Raw genomic sequence first — 18,042 nt, 5'->3', positions numbered from 1 at the left:
TGTTTGTTTGTTCGATTTTGTATAATTTGGTGTTTACCTGGGACATCCCTTGTGGGGAATGGGAACAAGGCGACTGAATGTAAAGGAATTTGAGGGTGAGGTGAGGGGCCTGAGTATTCATCTGGTTTGGGATATGTCTGCTTTGTAAACGAGCTGAGAGCTAAAGTCATTATTTAGAAACAAAAGGAGAAACTTTCTCAGTAAAACCAACTTTAATGGTCCTAGGATTAGAAGTCAGCTAGGGAAATTAGGGTCAGAAGAGAATGAGCAAAGACACCAAGCTTATTATCCAACAAGACGCCGTGGAAATAGCCAAGATGGTAGACAACCCAGTTTTGGAGGGTGAAGAAGGCCCCTCCTTGGAGGAGGGGGACCTAAGTTGAACATCTGTGGCTACGCAGGAGTTAGCCATGGGAAGGAGGAAGGAGGAAGGCACCATGCCCAGGAGCTCTGGTTCAGGGACCGGCAAGCACCACATCCGGACTGACTGGGATGCTGAGAAGTGGAGTCCAGAAAGGTGAGCAGAGAAAGAAAAACCATCAATCTGTCAGGACACCAATGGAGATTCATTAAAGGATTTAGGTTAGGGGAAGGCTGTACGCAGATCTGCCTTTGAGCAAAATCCCTCAGGACTAGTGTGGAGAAGAGATTGAGGGAGACAGTCTAGATATTGGCCAATATCAGTGTCAGAGAGGGAAGAAAGTGACACACAATAACATGAGTCTCAAGTTTAACCCCGTTTTCATTTATTAATGCTGCTCTTAGAAGCAACCCAGACATTCTGAGTAACTACCTAAATCTATAAATTCAATCAGCAAACTTCATGGAAATATAAACTGCTAATGTGTTGGTAGGTTTTTTATGGAAACAAGAATTTCAAGATAATCTGGGTGTAGTTCGAGATGATTTCCCTCTTGTGCAAGTTCTACGGTTTGATTCCTTTGATTTATCATTTGAAATCATTAGTCATGTCAGATGTTATGAACGACTGTGTAATTAAGGATAGATACTCCCTCTTTGAAGGGCACAAGTACCTCCACGAAACACAGATGGCATCTGCAGGGTTTTTCACAGGTGATTCTGAAAGGAAGTGGCCAGAACATACTCTTAATGTTTTAGTTTCTTGCTATTATAAGACATGACTCAGTGGTTTCCTTTCTGTAGCTGAAAGCACACTCAGGATTAAGGACCGTCGTGACCTTCATAAAGACAAATTCCGGGAAATAGAAGAGTGTGGAAACGCGTACATGCTGTTTTTGAAATGTGCACATTCTTTGAAAGGTCCTAAGACCTATTTTTCTCTAGAGAGCAGCAGCGCCTTTGCTACTGCTTCAAACTTTTCTCAGCTCTTGGCTTCTAGTATCATCAATGGCAGAAATACATAGGCCCTCACTTCTAGAGCAGCCTCCTGGCAAGCCTGATAGCAATGCCCACCTACCTTTCAAAACCAAGGAATATAAAAGAACTACAAACAAAAAGCAACATCACCTGCCCCACCCCTGTACCATTTTTGAGAGGCAACTCCTTTGAATCATGTTCGTATCTCATTAATCAACTTCAGACATTTCCTCTTTACCTCCTGCTTTGACAAAAAGGCGTTCAGCACTTTGATAGCTCAGCTCAGTTCGCTTCCCTCCCTCGGCATGTCTTTTAGTCATGTGCCTGCACTACATTTAGTTTCTCTCTTGCAGAGGTTGCAAATGGAAGCTAGATCTGACTATAGACATGTTTTGTTTGAACTGCAGTGAGTTCAAAAACAGGAAAACCAACATGAAATATTGTAAGATTTAACATTTAAAAATTCCAAATGTTTAGCCCCACAAAAGAGTCAGATGGCCCACCTTTTAGTTTCCTATGGTTGTTGTAACAAAGTACCACAAACCAGGAAGCATAAAACATAAAACAAATCTCACTGTTCTGGAAGCCCCAAGTCCAGAATCAAGGTGTTAGGAGAGCCATGCTCCTGCTAAAGGCTCTAGGGAAGAATCCCTTCTTGCCTCTTCTGAACTTCTGGTGGTTGCCAGCAATTCCTGGCATTCCTTGGTTTGTAGTTGTATCACTCAAATTTCTACCTCTAGCTTCACGTGGCCTTCTTCCCTCGCTGTGTCCATGTCTCTTAGTCCAAATCTCCTTTTTTTTTTTTGTCTTTTTGTCTTTATAGGGCTGCACCCAAGGCATATGGAGGTTCCCAGGCTAGGGGCTGAATCGGAGCTGTAGCTGCCAGCCTGCGCCAGAGCCACAGCAACAAGATCTCTTTCTGAGGTTTCAGGTGGCTATGCCAACACATGGCAGATATGGCCCCTAAAAGGTAGTTAAGTGGCTGTGTTCTCCAGATGGGGCAGGCACCTACTATTATGCCAAGGTTCTCCTCATATCTGCGAGGTAAACACAAGCACCAAACCTGAACCCTGTTTCCTATTTATGTTGCTTGTTTTGCTCCTATAAGTATCTGTTTGCTAACCCTGCCATTGGTTATCCTGATAACTCTTTGTTTGTTTTTAAGGGCCACACGCATGGCATGTGGAAGTTCCCAGTAAAGGGGTCAAATCGGAGCTGCAGCCGCAGGCCTAAGCCGCAGCCACAGCGACACCTGATCCAAGCCACATCTGTGACCTACACCACAGCTCACGGCAATGCCAGATCCCTGACCCACTGAGCAGGGCCAGGGATCGAATCCGCATCTTTGTGGATACTAGTTGGATTTGTTTCCATTGCGCCACAAGAGGAACTCCTATAACTTTTAAATAATACATCAAAACTAATATTTCATGTTTATAAACTTTTGTCAATATCTCATGATACCTTCCTGTTTTGTGATACCAGGATATTCGTCTTTTCCATTTTTTTCCTCTATCTCTTCTGTTCCCTTTCCATCTCACATATTTTTGTCAACAGCATCTTTGTTAGTGTTATGGATTAAACAGTGCCCCCCCCCCGTTCATAAGGTGAAGTCCTAATCCCTAGTATCTCAGAATGTGACCTTACTTGGAAATAGAGTGACTGCAGGCACAATTAGTTAAGATGGGATCATACTGAAGTAGGTTGGGTTCCTCATCCAGTACCACTGATGTCCTTAAAAAGGGGAGCTGTGGAGACCGATATACACACAGAGAGAATGCCACGCCAAGGGAAAGGCGAGGTGGGGGTGGCGCAGCTGAGCAAGGAGGCCTCCAGAAGCTGGGGAGAGGCACGGAAGAGCTCCTTCCCCACAGTCCTTAGGAGGGCCCGGTGCTGCTGGTACCTAGATTTTGGATTTCTAGCCTCCAGAACTGTGAGACAATAAAATTTATGTTGTTTTAAGTTCCCAGTCTGTGATAATTTGTTACAGCAGTCCTAACAAATTAAAATAATTTCATTATATAGAGTATATTGACATAACTTCATGGTATATATAATATATATTCAATGTTGTAGCATTCATACTATATTCTGAAATTTCAAGCATATTTGTGTTCTGTGGCTCTCAAAAGTCTGCTGATTCTGGGTTATGCATTCACATTTAAAATGAGGCTAACTGCAGTTCCCATTGTGGCTTGGTGGAAGTGAATCTGACTAGTATACATGAGGATTCAGGTTCAATCCCTGTCCTCCCTCGCTCAGTGGGTTAAGGATCCGGCGTTGCAGTGAGCTGTGGTGTAGGTCACAGATGCAGCATGGATCTGGCGTTGCTGTGGCTGTGATGCAGGCTGGCAGCCGCAGCTCAGTGGCTGCAGCTCCAATTCAACCCCTCGCCTGGGAACTTCCATATGCCATGGGTACAGCCCTAAAAAGACAAAAAAAAAAGCAAAAAAATAAAATAAAATTAGGCTAACAGACTTCTGCTTCCACTCATGAAGAGGTTACCAGTCTGGGGCTTGCCATCTGCTATAAACAACTAGAAAACAAGACAAAATGTATGAAATAAATGCTTGAAGCCATTTCTTTTCAGACATTGAAAGACAGGAAACAATAAAGTGTACCTTTTGTTTGTTACAGCTTTCTTCCTGGGGGTGACTTTTGGACCATAGTTCAGGAGGAGAAGTCCAGATATCACAGGAGGGAGCTCTCACTGCGCTGATGAGCCAGAAATCCAGAAATGAGGCCTTGGAGAGGCCGAGGGGCTGCAGTGTGTGGGGCAAAACACCAAAGAGGAGGGAGCTATGCAAAGAAGGAGTTCCAAAAATCTGTATATGGAGTTCCTTGATTATTTGGCAGAATAATAATCTGAACCTATGAAAGACGAAACTCCACGAGGCTGGGCAAAGAATAAAAACAGAGAGCTATGAGCTAAAGGATTCCTAGAGCTTACACAGGGCTGAGAGACATTTCATGTGTTGCTAACCAGAGTGAAGAAAACCTATGAGGAGTTCCCGTCGTGGCGCAGTGGTTAACGAATCCGACTAGGAACCATGAGGTTGCGGGTTTGGTCCCTGCGCTTGCTCAGTGGGTTAACGATCCGGCGTTGCCGTGAGCTGTGGTGTAGGTCGCAGACGCGGCTCGGATCCCGCGTTGCTGTGGCTCTGGCGTAGGCCGGTGGCTACAGCTCCAATTCGACCCCTAGCCTGGGAACCTCCATGTGCCGCGGGAGCGGCCCAACAAATGGCAAAAGACAAAAAAAAAAAGAAAAAGAAAAAAGAAAACCTATGAAAAGCCTGGCGCATTCAATAGAGAACCCCGAACTGCTATGCGGTAGTTAAGTTAAATAAGCATTAGACTAAAAGTGCTTTACGTCTTCGCTAGGCCTTGATGTGATCAAGCTGATCCCCAAGCAACTAAACTGCCTGGGAAGCCAATTTAGCGTTATTTAGAAAGCGGCAAAAATTCAAGTATTCAAAAACATAACATTCATAATGCTCAACTTCTAATAAAAAATTAGAGTTCCCGTTGGGGCTCAGTGGTAACCAACTTGATTTGTATCCATGAGGATGCAGGTTCAATCTCTTGCATCACTCGGTGGGTTAAGGATCAGGTGCTGCTGTGAGCTATGATGTAGGACACAGATGAGGCTCGAATCCCAAACTGCTGTGGCTGTGGTGGAGGCCGGCAGCTGCAGCTCTGATTCGACCCCTAGCCTGGGAACTTCCATATGCCGTGACTACAGTCCTAAAACGGAAAAAAATTAAATTACTAGATAAATAATTACAAATCAAATTACTAGATAAGTGAAGAAGGTGAAGATATGACCCCTTCGCCAGGAGAAAAATTCAGTATGAAAAATGGGGAGGAAGTTAAATTCCTGAGGAATACATGATTTCTCAATGTGTATGCACTTAATAACAGCATTTCAAAATGCATGAAGCAAAGGTTTACAGAATTAAAGGGGAAATGGAAAAATCCACAATTGCGGTAGGCGATTTCACTCAGCATAGGAATCGTAGATTAAGTAGCGGATCTGTAAGAATACAGAAGACCTTTAAGCCAAATTGACCCATTAGCATTGATAGAAAAAAACGTTTTTAATAAAGAACACTACACTCAACAACAGAAGAATACATATTTTTTTTAATGGCTGTAGAATAATCACTAAAATAGGGCATATCTTGGACCATAAAGCAAGTTTTGATAAATTTACACTTACTGAAGTTATAGTGAGCATGTTCTTTGATCATAATGCAATTAAAGTAGAAACTAGCAGTCAAAAGATATGAGAAGAGTCTAATTATCTGGATAGTGTGTATATTTAAAAATTGAGATCTAAACTCAACAATCTATGCTTTATCATTAAGAAGCTGGTAAAAGAGGAGTGAGTTAAACCCAGAGTAAGCAGGAGGAAAGAAACAGTGAAGAGTAGAGTAGAAGTCAACAAAATAGAAAGTGGATAAACAAAAACTAATAACTAAAAGTTTACTCTTTTTCTCTTTCGTCTTTTCTAGGGCTGCACCGGAAGCACGTGGAGGTTCCCAGGCTCGGGGTCTAATTGGAGCTGTTGCTGCTGGGCTACACCACAGCCACAGCAACTTGGGATTCAAGCTTCATCTGCGACCTACGCCACAGCTTATGGCAATGCCGGATCCTTAACCCACTGAGCGAGGCCAGGAGGGATCAAACCCGAAACCTCATGGTTCCTAGTCAGATTCGTTTACCACTGAGCCACGATGGGAACCCCTATAAGTGTACTCTTTGTAGGAGTTCCCATTGTGGCTCAGTGGTAATGAACCCGACTAGCATCCATGAGGAGGCGGGTTCGATCCCTGGACTCACCTAGTGGGTTAAGGATCTGGCATCGCCGTGAGCTGTGGTGTAGGTCCCAGACGTGGTTCGGATCTGGTTTTGCTGTGGCTGTGGCATAGGCCGGCGGCTGCAGCTCTGATTCAACCCCTAGCCTGGGAATTTCCACATGCCACAGGTGGAGTCCTAAAAAGCAAAAAAAAAAAAAGTTTACCCTGTGTAAAAGTGAATAAAAATAATGAGTTACTAGCTAAGCAGGTTAAAAAAATGAAAAGAGACAGTATACATTTAAAATACTATGAAGAACTTTATGCCAATAAATTTCACAAGTCAGATGGAATAAATTATTCAAAAGACATAAATAAACATTATTATCATAAGATATAATAACTATTTCTAAATACCAGTAATGAACTGAAAGAAAATGAAATATTAAAAAACTCTTTAGGAGTTCCTGTCGTGGTGCAGTGGTTAACAAATCCGACGAGGAAAGAGGAGGTTGCAGGTTCGATCCCTGACCTTGCTCAGTGGGTTAAGGATCCAGCGTTTCCATAAGCTGTGGTGTGGGTCACAGACGTGGCTCGGATCTGCATTGCTGTGGCTCTGGCGTAGGCCAGTGGCTACAGCTCCGATTAGAGCCCCCTGCCTGGGAACCTCCATATGCCACGGGAAGCGGCCCGAGAAAAGGCAAAAAGACAAAAACAAAACAAAACAAACAAAAAACCTCTTTACACATCTTTAGTTAATGAAAATTGACTAAAAAATGGTTCATAGACTTTGTTTTAAAATGCAAAGCTATAGGAGTTCCTGTCGTGGTGCAGTGGTTAACGAATCTGACTAGGAACCATGAGGTTGCGGGTTCGGTCCCTGGCCTTGCTCAGTGGGTTAACGATCCGGCATTGCCGTGAGCTGTGGTGTAGGTTGCAGACTCGGCTCGGATCCCGCGTTGCTGTGGCTCTGGTGTAGGCCAGTGGCTACAGCTCCAATTCGACCCCTAGCCTGGGAACCTCCATATGCCGTGGGAGCGGCCCAAGAAATAGCAAAAAGACAAAAAAAAAGTAAAATGCAAAGCTATAAAACTTCTAGTGGAAACAAAGGAGAAATTATAGATAACTTTGGGTTTGGTGATAAATGTTAAGATATGATAAAAGCATGATCCATGAGAGAAAAACTTTATAAGTTGTACTTTATAAAAATTGAATACATTGGTTCTGCGAAAGAGTGTCAAAAGACCAGCCTCAGATAGGCAGAACATATTTGTGAAACACGTATTTGATAAAAGACTTGTATAACTAATATACCAAGAAATATTATAGCTCAACAATAAGAAAACAACCCAATTTTTTAAAAATGGGCAACAGATATGAAAAGAACACATCAAAAAAAGATATACAGAAATATCCTGTGATTAAACCATAATGGAAAAGAATATGAAAAAGAATGTGTGTACATATGTATGTACATACATATATAAACACACTCATATATGCATACATATATACGTGTGTATAACTGAATCACTCTGCTGCACAGCACAAGTCAACACTGTAAATCAACTCTACCTCCATAAAATCTTAAAAAGAAGATACAGAGATAGCAAGTATATGAAAAAAATACTCCACAGCATCTGCCATTAGGAAACTTCAAATTAAAACAAAAATTAGATACCACTACATACCTATTCAAATCCCTAAAGTCCAAAAAGCTGATGAAGCCTATTGGAGGTGAGGATGTGGAGAAGAGGAACTTCATTCATTGGCTTGAGGGGATGGAAAATGGCGCAGACACACTGGCAACGTCTTACAAGTTAAAAATAGCCTAAATGTAGTCTTACCATATGATTCAGCAGTTGTACTCCCAAGTATTTCCCCAACTGATTTGAGATTTTATGTCTACACAGAAACCTACAAACAAATAATAACGTCATCAGCTTTATTCATAATCTCCCCAAAGTGGAAACAACCAAGGCATCTTTCAGTAGGTGAATGGATACGCAAACTGCAGTACATCAGTATAAGGGAATATTCTTCAGTGATGAAAAGAAAAGAGCCATCAGGCCGTGAAAAGACGTGGATGAATCTTAAATACACATTGTTAAGGAAAAGAAACCTGCCTGAAAAGACTAAACTGTATCACGACAATTATAATTATATTCTAGGAAAGTAAACCTATGACGGTGTTCAAAAGATCAGCAATTGCCAGACATTTGAGGGGAGTGAGAAATGGTGGAATAGATGGAATACAGGGGACTTTTTTAGGGGAATGAAACTCCTTGCCATGATGCCCCAGGGTGGATACATGAATGTCAGAGCAGTCTTATTCATCATAGTCCTGAACTGGAAACAACCTGGAAGTCCAACCACAGGTGGGTGCATAAACCGTGGGTGTAGCCATGCAGTGGAGTACTACTCGGCAAGAAAAGGAAATGAGTTACTGCTACGACACGAGGAAGCTCAAAAACATTAAGAATCCAGAATCACACACTCTATGATTCAATTCATCAGAAATTCTAGAACATGAAAACTAATCTACAGTTAGGTGCCTGGGGTGGGTGGTGATGGGTTTTGATTTCAATGAGGTGGGAGGAAATTTTTTTTTGGAAAACTTTTGGTTTTGTTTTGATTATGTGGTGATTGTATGACTTATGCATTTGTTACTCTACCATACATGAATTATCCACCAATAAAGTTGATTTTTTTTTTTAAGGAAGAAACAGTAAGACTGAATGGATGATTCCTGCAGAAAAGAGATTCACAATTTTTTTTTTTTGCTTTTTTAGAGCCACACCAGCGGCACATGAAGGCTCCCAGGCTAAGGGTCAAATCAGAGCTACAGCTGCTGGCCCACGCCACAGCAATGCCCTATCCAAGCTACGTCTGCAACCTACACCACAGCGCACAGCAACACCAGATCCTTAACCCACTGAGCAGGGCTAGGGATTGAACCCATGTCCTCATGGATACCAGGTTCATTTCCACTGAGCCACAACAGGAACTCCTCTAACAACTATTTCTAAAACTGAAGTATAGTGGACTTACAAGTTGTGTTAGTTTCAGGTATACAGCAAATTTTTTTAGTTATATTCAGTTATGTATACTATATAACATATAGTCTACAGTTATATGTATACACATACATGTGCATACATACATAATCTTATTCAGTTATATATAGACACGTACGTGTGTGTATAAAATCTTCAGTTTTCCCATTATAGGTTATTATAAGATTTTGAGCATAGTTCCCTGATCGCACAGCAGGTCCTTGCAGTTTATCTATTTTATACATAGCGGTGTGTATCTGTTAATCCCAAACTCCTAATTTATCTTTCCACTCCCCACTCATGTCTTTTTGTGACTTGGTAACTCAATTCTTTTCCTGCTGACTAAAATTCCCTTCTCCGAGTGTACTGCAGTTTGGTTGTCCATTCGCGTCTTGAAGAGCATCTCGGTTGCTTCCGAGTTTGGACAATTATGAATAAAGCGCCTGTAAACACTCATGCACAGGGTTTTGTGCAGATGCAGACTTTGTTTTCACCCCTAGCTCTTCAGGTTTACCCTGGCTTTTTTTTCCTTTTTTTTTTTTTTTCCTTAGGTGGTTCCTATCTTTCATATCTGAGAAAAAAACTTCATTTTATTTATACGAGCCCCAATTCTTACTGGCTTTTCAGGAAACATCAATCACCACAAACTTTCCTCAAAACCCATACAGACATTTTAAAATTTGGTAGGTGATTTTCAAGGTCTTAGGATTTCCAGACTTACGGCAATTTCCACAGAAAGGTAGAACTGTGTGCTATTGAGACTGGAGCCCTACATAACTTGGGCACAATGCAACCAAACGTATTTTAAGTTCTTTTTCCATTGATGTTTTAAGTGTCCATTTTGTAATTCCTTTCTATTCTTAACTGAGCATTAAGTAAAACTTCTAGCATAACCATATCTGAAGTAGTGAATATTCCTTTCGACTAGAGAATGAGGATTATGTTTCTCTAAAACCATCACACTCAATTCATGTGTTTTTATTACTTTTTAAGCCATTGTAGAGGCCCTAAATACATACATGGCACCAAAACAAACTGCGCCGTGTGGGAACACATATTTTGCTTTAGTTCTAGACAGCTGCAGCAGACAGCTGTACTCGGCCCCGTACCCAAGCCTTCTCCCCGTTTGAGGGAATCCCGCCCCCGCCCCGGGTCTCAGTGAGAAGCGTGCGCGCCTTCCCATCTCGAGGCAAGCGAGGCCACGTTCGGCTGTTCCAGCATCACCGGCATGACACGGGATTTTTTACCCAGTGACTATTTTTCCAGAAACTTTAATCTGGACCAAGTGACAAAAAGACAGACAAAGGGGCAATACGATTTACTTCACAGCAGGAGGTAGATGGAGGGCCCTTGAGACGGACTTCCAAGGGGGGAGCAGCCACGCCCCACAACAAAGGTGTCCCTCTCGGCCTATTAGGCATTTCCTGCTAACATTTTCCAGCTTCTTGGCTGCTGCAGTTACTCAGCGATTTACTTATTTTTCAAGCCCGGTATCACAACTTCCTGTCATTTCATGAGCTCTTAATATCCTTCCAATAAATGCCTTTAAGATCGTTGGAGTAGGAGTTCCCGTGGTGGTGCAGCAGAAATGAATCTGACTAGGAACCATGAGGTTGCAGGTTCCATCCCTGGCCTCGATCAGTGGGTTAAGGATCCGGCGTTGCCATGAGCTGTGGTGGAGGTCACAGACGCGGCTCGGATCTGGTGTTGCTGTGGCTCTGGCGTAGGCCAGTGGCTGTCGCTCTGATTAGATCCCTATCCTGGGAACCTCCATATGCCCCGGGGTGGGCCCTAGAAAAGAGGAAAAAAACTATGTCCAAACTTCAGTAGGTGAAATTTTACATTGTTATTTTCCTCTTTCAGTTTGTATTTCCATTCCATGTTTCTCACATAATTTTATCCTAATGTAATATACTAACATATTTTTGAACCCACGTTCGATCTTTTATTGATCACCTTATCATACATCTTTACCATAAAAATATGTACGTGTTAAAAATTTTCTTCTAGATTTAGTCATAATTTCAAATATCAGTAACATACAATTGATTAAAGTTGCAAATATATTTCATGGTTTTTGTTTTTGTGGTTTTTTGTTTTGGCTGTGGTGTGCAGTGGCTTGATGTGGGATCTAAGTTCTCAGACCAGGGACTGAACTGGGCTGCAGTGGTGAAAGTGCCGAATCCTAACCACTAGCTCATCAGGAAATTCCCTGTACTTCATGTTTTAATAATTTTTAAATACTAGTAAATGTATTATATGTATGTGTTCATAGAAGAATACTACTGCTACGATGAGACACTTTTTCTTTCTTTCTTTTTTTTTTTAGGGCCACACCTGCAGCATATGGAAGTTCCCAGGCTAGGGGTTGAATCACGGCTGCAGCTGCTGGTCTGTACTGCAGCCACAGCAACGTGGTATCCGAGCCATGTCTACACCACAGCTCACGGCAACGCCGGATCCTTAACCCACTGAGCGAGGTCAGGGATTGAACCTGTGTCCTCATGGATACTAGTCAGATTCTTAATTTGCTGAGCCAGAGCAGGAACTCCCAATGAGTCATTTATCTTGATTTAGAAAGCCTTCCCCCCCACACACAAGATTTCAGTCATGCCTTGATTAGTCTTTGTTCTTAAGCTTTAGGACAATGTGTCATTAAGATTAGAGAATGAGCTGTGTCTTTGTTTTATAATGTTAGAGAACCAACAAGATACCCTGACCTGAAGTACATCCTCAGGCAGACCAGTTTTAGAAGTATGGAAGTTGATCATCCAAAGATGACTTCCTGGAGGTCCCGTCATGGCGCAGTGGTTAGCGAATCCGACTAGGAACCATGAGGTTGCGGGTTCGATCCCTGCCCTTGCTCAGTGGGTTAAGGATCCGGCGTTGCCGTGAGCTGTGGTGTAGGTCGCAGACTCAGCTCAGATCCAGCGTCGCTGTGGCTCTGGCGCAGGCCAGTGGCTACAGCTCTGATTAGACCCCTAGCCTGGGAATCTCCATATGCTGCGGAAGCAGCCCTAGAAAAGGCAAAAAAACAAACAAAAACAAAGATGACTTCCTCTAGCCTCTCCCAGCCTGTGCACCCCTTGGGATGTCTCTGAGTACCACTACCAAGTTTGAAAACCATGAGTCAAATGTAAAGAGTACTGGATGGGAGACAAAATAAACAGAGCATCTTTCACAGAGTAGCTCTGGAATCTTGGGCAAGACGTTTGATTTGCATAAATCTCGGTTCCCATCTATAGAGTGAGTATGAGGGGATTGAGCTTAGTTTTTAAAGATTCCTTGCAGCTCCAAAATCCCTTGATTTCCACTGGAACGGTTTAGCTATGCCCAGGACACTGGAGAGAAGGCCAGGCACCAAAACAGAAAGGGGAAAGAAAGATGGGTAGCATTTGTGTGTCACTGAGGACATGATTGAGGGAAAGAAAGGCACTGTGTGGGTACAGATCACAAAGTGTCTGATTTGTGTTTAGGATGTGCTTTGGGATTAAAATTCAGGTTTCACATGTTGTTTATGTGGCTGTAGAAACTCAGTCTCCTTGGGCTTTACTTTCCTTGAGTATTAAATGGGAATAATACAGTGAACTTTAGATGATGATTAAAGATGGAAACAAAGGCTTATTTCTCTTAGCATGTTTTCAATGCTGTAGCATGTATCAGAAATTCATTCCTTTTTATTGCTGAAAAATGCTATATTGTAGAGTTATGTCACTTCTTTAAATTCATCTGTCGATGGAAATTGGCACTGTTTCCACTTTTTGGCTTTAAGAATTGTGCTGCAATAAACATTTGTGTACAAGTTTTTGCATGTAGAAATGTTTTATATCTCATAGGTATATAGCACATACAGCTAGGAGTGAAATTGCTAGGTCATGTTGTGGCTTTGTGTTTAGCATTTTCTTTCTTTTTTTGTCTTTTTAGGGCCACACCTGCGGCATATGGAAGTTCCTAGCGGTTGAATCTGAGCTGCAGCTGCCTGCCACAGCCACAGCCACAGCCACGTAAGATCCAAACGGAGACGGTGACTTACATCACCGCTCTCCGCAACACCAGATCCTTAACCCACCAACTGGGGCCAGGGATCGAACCCGAGTCCTAATTGATAATAGTCTTCATAGGTTCGGTACTACCGAGTCACAAAGGGAACTCCCCTTTAACCGTTTTTAGTTTTTATTTTTGTCTTTTTAGGGCTGCACCCGTGGCACATGGAGGTTCCCAGGCTAGGGGTCGAATCGGAGCTGTAGCTGCTGGCCTACACCACAGCCACAGCCACGCCAGATCCAAGCCACATCTGCGACCTACACTGCAGCCACGGCAATGCCGGATCCCCAATCCACTGAGCGAGGGCAGGGATCTAACTCGCAACGGATTCGTTTCCACTGTGCCACGATGGGAACTCCTTAACCGTTTTTTAAATTGGGTTATTTTGAGTTCTCACTGTAGTGCAATGAGATCGGTGGAATCTCTGCAGTGCCAGGACACAGGTTCAGTCTCCAGCCTGGTACAGTAGGTTAAAGGATCTGGTGTTGCCACAGCTGTGGCTTAGTACCTCCTGTCTACAGCCATACTGCCCTGAATGAGCCTGATCTTGGAAGTGAAGCAGGGTTGGGTCTGTTTAGTACTTGGATGGGAGACTGCCTGAACCAGGAACTCCATATGCCATGAGGTGGCCCAAAAGAATAAATAAATAAATGGGGTTATTTATCTTTCCGTATTGAGCTGAGGGAGTTCTTTGTTCTTTATATATTCTACCTATAAGTTCTTTACCATACAGACATATTACATATATGCATACAATTTGTAGAGATTTATGCACTTTTTAATTTTCTTGATGGTGTCATTTGAAGAGGCACAAGATTTTTAATTTTGATAAGTCTAATTTATCTATTTTTTCTTTTGTCATTTGTGCTTTTAGTGTTGAATCTGAGAAGGTTTTGTGCAACCCAAGATTGCAAATATTTATTCCGGATGTTTACTTCTCAGAGTTTTGTAGTTTTAGATCGTATATTAGGTCTCTGATCCATTTTGAGCTAAGTTTTGTACATTGAAGGAAGCCAGAGTCCAACTTCATTCATTTGCATGTGGCTATTGAGTTGTCCCAGCACCATTTGTTGAATAAGCTATTCTTCCCCATCAAATTGTTTTGGCTCCATTGTTGAATATCATCTGATCATAAATATAAGAGTGAATCAGTTCCAAAATGCTGATTCTGTTAATTTTATTGCAATAATCTGAACACAGAATAAGACTCATGTTTTCATTTTAAAAGTTCTAGTGGAAATTATTTACTTTGAACTATATCACCAATAATGTAATTTAAGATGATAAGGACCCCATCAATGAGAACTTTTAACACAACCTAAATGAATTGTTTGTTTGTTTACGCTTTCAGCATCACATCTACTAGGTGATGTAATTATAAATTTATTCTTGTTCTGCAGTTGAACTTCCAAATATTCCTGAATATCTATCTCCTAAATGTAAATATTCTTGTGAAATACATTAACAAAAATATTTATTCCGATAAATTATGTACCCCCTTTTTTTAGGGCCACACCTGAAGCATATGGAAGTTCCCAAGTTAGGGGTTGAATTGGAGCTGCAGCTGTGGGCCTATACCAAAGCCACAGCAACACCAGATTCTAGCTGCATCTACGACCTACATAGCAGCTTTCAACAATGCCGATTCTTAACCCACTGAATGAGGCCAGGGATTGAACCCACATCCTCAAGGATACTAGTCAGGTTCTTAACCTGCTGTGCCGCAATGGGAACTCCAAATTACGTACGTTTAAATCCTGACATGATTCAATGTATTGATTTGTCTCTATAATAAATGCTTAACTCATATATGTAGTTTAGTGCCCAGAGTGTGAGTCCTGAATTTTTGGACCAAGCAATTCCCCCAAATAATTACAAAAATTGCTCCGGGACAAGCATGAAAAATAACTTCATTGTTGGTAGCATTTCTGACTCAAAGGTAATGGGCTTCTGAACTGTGTGAATGATGAGCATGCAAACGACACACTGATCATTTCAGTTTTACTGGTGAAACTGATCTTAAATTTTTACTGTCCATTTTGTTTTTTCCTTTTTTTTATTCTGGAATATATTGCTCCCTCTGTGTGTCTATGTCCCAGGTTTCTTTATTTAAGAGCAGAGTGGAAACAATGGGGAGTATGGCTGAACTTCACCTTCCCTCCAGCCAGTTCCCCCAAACTCTGGGTCCCCACCCCCTCTGTGTGGCCAATTCCTTTCTTAGTGAATGAAGAACTTAATCCCTGAAGCCTGGTACAAACCCCAAGGTTTTCTCCTAGCGCCTCCCTTTCCTCTGGCCCCCATTCCTGAGAAGGGCAGGTACCGCAGTTCGAATGCATGGGAGAGCCCAGAGTGTTGATAGACACAGCAAGAAAGGCTTCACTCTCATGGAAAGAGACCAAGGAGGCCAGTGTAGAGACATGAGGGTACCCACAGCCTGGGGTATTACACTGGGGCCTTGGTGCCAGAGGAAAGGATACTGGTCCTCCCACCCGCCCCCGCCCAAGAAAGGAGGGGCCAGTATCACAGTCCTCTCGCTGCAAATAGTCACTGCTTGATTACTTGCCCTTCTGCTGCCAGCTGCAGAACCACACAAGGACCACGTCCTTCTCAAGCCTGAGCTGCTGGGTAACGTCGGGGATTCTGCTGCACTGTGGGTTTTAGGCACTTATGTTGAGATGGATTCTGAGGCTATACTTAGGATGAGCAGGAAAAAATGCTGTTATTAATGATACCCTCCTATTTGTGTGCGTGTGTGTGTGTGTGTGTTGCATGCGCGCGCGTGCGCGCATGCATGTGTGCGCTTTTCAGGGCTGCACCCGTGGCATGTGGAGGTTCTCAGGCTAGGGGTCCAATTGGAGCTACAGCTGCTGGCCTAAACCACAGCTCATGGCAACGCCAGATTCTTAACCCATTGAGCGAGGCCAGGGATCGAACCCACAACCTCATGGTTCCTTGTCGGATTTGTTGCCTCTGCACCACGATGGGAACTCCAATGATACCCTCCTATTGAAGTGGGAGGGGGGCATGGGGTCATACTGTAATATTTAGGCATTTAGCTTACCTGTAATACAACTGGAAAAAACAGTAGCTTAAACGTATTACCTATCATATACGTCTTTTTTAGTCCAGGGCTGATCTGGAAGATCCACAATGTCCTTGGAGAGCCAGGACCTTCTCTCTTCCCTTCACCCAGCATCCTTAACATGTGCGTGTTCCTTTGCAGTCACAGGATGGCTGCTCAAACTCCAGTATAGCATTTGAGTTCCAGATGTAAAGAAAAGCAGAAGGCAAGGTCAGCTAAATGGGCCTTTCATTTTAAGAAAGCATTCCCTTGAGTTCCCGTCGTGGCTCAGTGGTTAGCGAATCTGACTGGAAACCATGAGGTTGCGGGTTCAGTCCCTGCCCGTGCTCAGTGGGTTAATGATCCGGCGTTGCCGTGAGCTGTGGTGTAGGTTGCAGACGCAGCTCAGATCCTGAGTTGCTGTGGCTCTGGCGTAGGCCGGCGTCTACAGCTCCAATTAGACCCCTAGCCTGGGAACCTCCATATGCCACTGGAGCGGCCCTAGAAATGGCAAAAAGACAAACAAACAAACAAAAAACACATTCCCAGAAGCCCCATCCAACAACTTTCACTTGCATTTCATTGCCCAGAACGGCATAGTATGGTCAGCTCCTTCATTGGTAAGCAGCGCTGGCAGATGCAGTTTTAAGCTGGGCACATTTATACACCCAACAAAACTAGTGTTCTGTTACTTATGATCAGGGAGAATCCCTAACAGTTTGGGCCACCATTCTTGTTTTCTAAATAGGCATCCTTCAGCTTTACTGAACTGCAAGAACTGCCTCCCACCCCACCCAGCCCACCCACCCACACACTGCTTTTCAGCCCAGTGTTAATAGCAAACGCGGGCCTCTGAACCGTACAAAAGATGAGCATGGAGATGACACGTCTCTTATGTCTGTATTTCACTAGTGCAATTGAACTGAAAATTTTATCATAAGTTTCTGTGTTACGCTTTATTTTATTCTGGAATATATTACTGTGGTCGGGATCAACATAAATCTCAGGAGCACTGAAACAGCTCATAATTCTTTAAAAGACTGAACTACAAAGCTCGACAGACCTGGGTTAGATCCCAGATCCACATTTACTAGCCGTGTACTTTGCGCAAGATACAATCTTTCTATGCCTCAGTTTCCTAATTTGTAAATTGTGGATAATAATTTTACAGGGAGTGTGATCAGATAATTTATGTCCAAAATGGGAAATGTATGTGCTAGGAAGTGGATACTATTAGTAATTATTCTTGAACAAGTGGCAGAAACCAGGACCACCCCAGCCAACTGGCAAACCAAAGACCATGTTCATCTGATTTGTAGGCGCTGTTGAGAAAATTAAATGAGAAAACAAACATAAAGCACTCAGCGCAGAGCCTGACATATAGTACATGCTCAGGAAATACTAGACGCTGCTTGTTTTTATTACTGAAATGAAAAGTTCTATATGCTTGATGTTCTTCTTTATGATGAAGAATAGTGGGCTGAAATAAGGTGAGCTTAAATTGTTTCAAGACTGACAGAAACCTAAATGAAAGTCAAACCAACCAACGTTTCTAAAGGAGAAGCAAAGTTGAAAGACACTGAAGAAATTCCTACTTATGAGGATTCTGGAATGATAGTCTATGACCTATCTGTGAACTGTCTGTATCATTAGAAGCATGAAGGGAAGCACTGGAATTTTAATGATTTTTATATGGCATTTCTCAAAAGTTTTGGACTGAAGAAATTTTACACTTAAGAAAAAATTT

At 42.6% G+C, this 18,042-nt stretch overlaps 1 long non-coding RNA gene across 1 annotated transcript in view; it reads right to left on the bottom strand.

The window, feature by feature from the left end:
* The window catches only part of LOC125117693 (uncharacterized), a 35,918-nt gene extending 19,296 nt beyond the window's left edge, over positions 1-16,622 (bottom strand). Inside the window, exon 1 of the long non-coding RNA XR_007132690.1 lies at positions 16,337-16,622. This is a non-coding gene — a long non-coding RNA (uncharacterized LOC125117693). The remainder of the gene's footprint in view (positions 1-16,336) is intronic.
* Between the last annotated feature and the right edge of the window lie 1,420 nt (positions 16,623-18,042).

The sequence above is a fragment of the Phacochoerus africanus genome, chromosome 16, assembly GCF_016906955.1.
Source record: "Phacochoerus africanus isolate WHEZ1 chromosome 16, ROS_Pafr_v1, whole genome shotgun sequence".
Lineage (NCBI taxonomy): Eukaryota > Metazoa > Chordata > Mammalia > Artiodactyla > Suidae > Phacochoerus > Phacochoerus africanus.
The sequence above is the reverse complement of the archived record's forward strand: the minus strand, read 5'-3'. Positions and strand labels throughout refer to the sequence as shown.